Genomic DNA, 5,408 nt, shown 5'->3' on the forward strand with positions numbered 1-5,408 from the left:
CCACCTCCACTGGACACTTAATCTGAATGACTGCAAATTTATAATGTGCACAAGTATTTACATACCGGTTTCTACATTTCCAGTATTATGCTGAGAGATGCTTTGAGCTAAGAGACACAGAACTGTGTTTTTGTCCTACAGAAATCTGGGCAGCCTGATAAATGCAATTTTAGGGTATTCCCAAGAACTGGATTAATTCAATATATTCCTGCTCTCTAATGTGCCATTCTTTGTAGGGACTGTTCAATATGTGGCTTTTCCTCTTTGTCTCTGTGGCTATGTATTAGCTTTGCTCAGAATTTGTTCATTCATCCATTCATTCAATAAATATTTATGGCGCATCTACTCCAGGCCACTGAAGAGCACCATTTATTATTTCCTACCGTATTGGTCTACTCCCTACTAATACAATTGAATGACGTAAGCTATACTTAACAGCATTTCTTCCTGTCCTCCTGCTTAGAATTAGTTCACCAACCAAGAGCTGTTTATGTGGCCATACATTTCATAATGGCTTTTCTATTGCTCATAGCTTTCAATTGCTTTAGAATGCCACTGTGATTTCCTGAATCCCTCTTACAGGAACCCAATCTCACAGACTTGTAAAATTTAGGTCCTTTGGGATATTCAAAACCCAACGCTGAGTTCAATGCCAAGGTATGGTATAAATTGTGGATTATCAAAAGTGGAAAGTTATCCTGACAAGAGAAACATAAGGAATCTCTTGTGTTCCTTTTGTTTTATGGGTTTTCAAAGTGCTGATAGAAGGCAGATTTGGAAGGTAAAATAATATATTCTTATCGGGGGGCGGGCTATAAAATCTTTGTAGAAGTTTCCTTCTCTGAGTCAGGATTGAACAGGGGGTCAGTAATGATGATGTATGATGGATACCATATGGGTAATTGTACAGTAAGGATCAACATGAATCTAATCTCAAAAATGTCAAGTTTCATCCAGGCCTCACATTTCTACCTCTCCATCCTCATCGCCAGCCACCCCTATAGTACGCTTTCTCTCTCTGGCCCTAGCCATCTGAGCTGGGTCAGAGCTCATAAGTTAAAAAGAAACCATCCTTCAGACTGCCAAGTAGGCAGACACTAGCTGCAAGTTTGGGGAGTACACATGACACTCCAACCTTCTGACCTGCTGACCAAAAATTCAGGGCTAGTTTCCCACTACCCCTTCAAGATGCCAGCTGAAAGCTCAGGAGTCCACAAGACGCCCTTACTTTTCTGACCTGCTGGCTTCTGCTTCCCCTTTGGGTTTGATAATTCTCTGGAATGACCCACAGAATTTAGGGAAGGTATACCATACTTATGACTACAGATTTATTATAACTGAAAAAGATACAAATGAAGAAGCACGTAAGGCATGGTCTGGGAGGGTTTTCAATGCAGAGCTTCCATGTCTCAAGGGATGTACTACACTCCCCAGAGCAGATGTTCTCATCAACCAGGAAGCTCTGCGAGCCTTCATGTTCCAGGCTTTTATGGGCCAGTCCTGCATGACAGGCTAACTCATTCCTCCTGAGGCTAGTTGATATTAGCCTCCCAGGTGAGTGTATTCTGGTCTGGCCAGCCCCAGTCACCAGTACAAATTCTCAGGTGTGACACCTCAATTACTTCAAGGGTTGTTTCTCTGGCACCAAGGAAAAAAGCCACCTTATTTAGGATAAAACTAATCTTTTGCCCCACAGCAGTAAAATGTTCTGAGATTATTGAGCAAAATGGTCTCTGTATTCTCCATTATTCCAAGAGCCCCAAATTTTTGGAGTTAATAGAAAGTTTCAGGAAAAAGCAACACCATTTGTTTTAAAAAGAAGGTAGTATGATTTCTCAGATTCCTGATCCTAAATAAAGATGTGTGGAGCAAATCTCTAGAAAACAATGATATTTCTAGAATTAAATTGACTGATAACTTTCTAAGGGAAGAGCAGGAATAATCTAAAAGATTATGATAACTGGCAATGCGTTTTTCTTAATAGCTTGTTTCTAATCCAGGTAATAGAGAGATCACTAAGTAAGGAGTTAGGAGAGGTAGGTTAGAGTCTAAGTCATACTGACTGCTTACACAAATCATTTCACTCCTCTGAAACTCTTTTATCTACCTAATAATTTATTCTGCAGTGGAAGTATAGATCACTGTCTACCCTACCCACAAACCCCAAGAAAAGGTGTCTTATGAACTATTCTTGCTGAATAAGCAGGAGCCATGTTTATACCTTATACCATGCCCCAAACCACAGGTGATTGGATTGAGAGGGGCACCTGATTCTAGGAGACCCTTTTGTGGACTCCCACCCAGTAACCTCTGTTGCCTCCAAAAATGGAACAGGCCAATCAGCTTTCTACCAGGAATTTGAAATTAGGAGCCAAGTAACTATGAAGTATTGGAGTGGGAATAAAGCTGTAAGGTAATGAAATAAAACTGGAGCTAGAAAGGCTTTTGATGGTCTATGTGAAAAAGAGCTACTAGAGAGTACAGTCTAAAATAGTGCAGATAGAAAAAAGAAGCAGAAATGCCATGACTAAGACATTCTAGTTCATGCTAGAGAGTTGCCTCCATTCTTTTTGTCTTTGGTTTTCTGCAGTGTGAGTACAATATGGTTATATGTGAGGGTTTTTTGTTTTTTGTTTTTTTTTTTGTATTTATCCTACTTGGTGTTCTGTGAGCTTCCTGGATCTGTAGTTTGGTGTCTGTCATTTATTTTGGATCGTTCTTATTCCTTACCATTTCAAATATTTCTTTTGCTCTTTTCTCTCTTCTCCTTCTGGTATTCCAATTACTTGTATGTTACATTTTTTGAAATTGTTCCACAGTTCTTGAATGTTCTACTATGTTTTATTCTTTTTCTCTTGCATTTCAGTTTGTGACTTTAATGGCCTATTTTCAAGCCCACTGATTTTTTTTTTCTTGGCCATGTCAAGTCTACTGATAAGTCCATCAAAGACATTCTTCATTTCTGTAACAGTGTTTTTGATTTCTATCATTTCCTTTTGGTTCTTTCATGCAGTTCCCATCTCTAGACTTACATTATCCATCTGTTTTTGCATGTTTTTTTTTCTTTAGAGCCCTTACCATGTTAATCATAGCTATTATAAATTTCGTGTCTGCTAATCTGAACATTTGTGTCATATCTGATGATTGCTTTGTCTATTCAGACTGTGCTTCTTCTTGCCTTGTAATTTCTTGTTGAAATCTGGACACGTTGTATTGGGTAACAGGAAGTGAGGTAAATAGGCCTTTAGTGCAAAGATGTATGTTATCCTGGCTAAGAGTTGGGTTGTATTTAATGTTTTATGTAGCCATAAGTGTTAGAGGCTTGAAATTCCTCTAGTGTCCTTGTTTTATCTCGCCTTGTCTCAGTCATCTACTGCTGCTCTAACAGGAATACCACAAGTGGATGGATTTAGCAAAGAGAAGTTTATTCTCTCACAGTCCAGTAGGCTACAAGTCCAAATTCAGGGCATCAGCTCCAGGGGAATGCTTTCTTCATTGGCTCTGGAGGAAAGTCCATGTCATCAGTCTTCCTTTGGTCTGGGAGTTTCTCTGTGCAGGAACCTCAGGTCCAAAGGATGTGCTCTGCTCCTGGCACTGCTTTCTTGGTGGTATGAGGTTCCCATGTGTCTCTGCTCGCTTCCGTCTTTTATATCTCAAAAGAGATTGCATTAAGACACTGATCTTCTCAACCTCATCAGTGTAACCTCATCACAGTGATAGAATTTACAACACATGAGGAGATCACATATAATCTCATCATAGTGGTAGAGTTCACAATACATAAGGACATCACATCAGATAACACAGTCATACAATACTAGGAATCATGACCTAGCCAAGTTGCTACCCACACTTTTGGGGGGACACAATTCAATCCGTGACACCCCTCGAGACTTGAGTGTCTCTAAGTATCCCTCCTCAGAGACAGTCTATGTCTTGAAGATCTATAAGCATTTATGCACTGCTATTTTACTGGACATCTGTTGGTATGGTGGTAAGATATGGGAGAGAGGGAGCAATCTGTAACTGTATGAATAAATCTAAATCTTTTAGTAGGCCTGTGTCCCTCGTCTGTGACCTTCACAAGAGTTCTCCAGTGTTATAGCTCCTCTCTTCCCCCTTGCTCCATACTCCATTCACTGGCTACTACATTCCCAATCAATTCCCAATCTATTTCTTTGGAGCCATGACCCCTGTTGACTACTCCCCCAGGTAAGACAAGAAAATGAGAGGGAACTGAAGAGAGAGGAATAATACCCTTCCCTTAGCTAGTTTAAGGCTAGGTAAAGCTAGGAGCCCTGGTGGTACGATGGTTAAGAGCTTGGCTGCTAACCAAAAGGTTGGCAGTGGTTAAGTTAGCTTACAGCAAAATCTTTTCTCCTGGTAAACCAGACATTATGAGAAGACTCTGGACATATTACACAATGATTACTTTCCCCCTCCCTCTGACAGAGCCACGAGGGGATCTTTCTCAGATCTTCACCATGAGAACCTTGTGGGGCTCCTGCAGGTCAAGTCCACAAAAGTGTGGAGGGCCCCCTACAACTGCACCCCACAGGAGTGAATATCTCACTCACACTAGTCCACACTCAGCCTCTAGTAAATCTTCAAAATAACCATTTAAGTGCTCCTACCAGTTTATGGCTGTAGTGATGTCTGCTCCACATAAGCAAATCTTGGCTGTGACTCTTCAGATGCCCCTGTCTCTCCAGATTTCAGGCTGGTGAATTCCCCTGTAATCTCTGTTCTCTATGGGTCCAGGAAAAGTCATTGATTTTCAGTTTGTCCAGCTTTTTCTTGTTGTAAGGATAAGAGTGACAGCTTCCAAGTTCTCTCTATGTCAGAGATTAAAGTGGGTGTCCCCATTGCCTCCATTCTTGAAGGCTGGACTTTGATTCCTTACTTTAGATTCTCATGGGCTCTCTCCGTATATTAAAAATAAATCCGTCTTCTCTTGAGTTGGCTTGAGTAGGTTCAACCATGCAATCAAAAGACCTCTGAATAAAATTCATTGCCTGCCATTAGCTGTATAAAGGACATCTTCAACTATATAAAGGGGGTGGTTAGGCTAAAAGAACTCTAAATTCTTCCTTTAATCAAACTAGACATAAAAGAAATAGTACCTAAAAGATACTATGCTTTATTTAACCATTCCTCTTCAATTACTGATCCTCTCCTGTTTTTGGATGCATCCTCACTATAATCAAAGGCAAATAGTAATTTAATAGGGGAAAAAAATACTGTATTTGTAAAATGGGATTAGCGAAAAATGTTTCTAACAAATAAGAGTGTTATAACCAGATAAATTTAAATATAAGTGATAGTGGAATATATAAGCCTCACTCTGTGTTTCAGTGGTATATTACCAATATGTCAATCTGGCTGGGTCATGATTCCCAGTATCGTAT

This window comes from Trichechus manatus, unplaced genomic scaffold, assembly GCF_000243295.1.
Source record: "Trichechus manatus latirostris isolate Lorelei unplaced genomic scaffold, TriManLat1.0 scaffold00059, whole genome shotgun sequence".
Taxonomy (NCBI): Eukaryota; Metazoa; Chordata; class Mammalia; order Sirenia; family Trichechidae; genus Trichechus; species Trichechus manatus.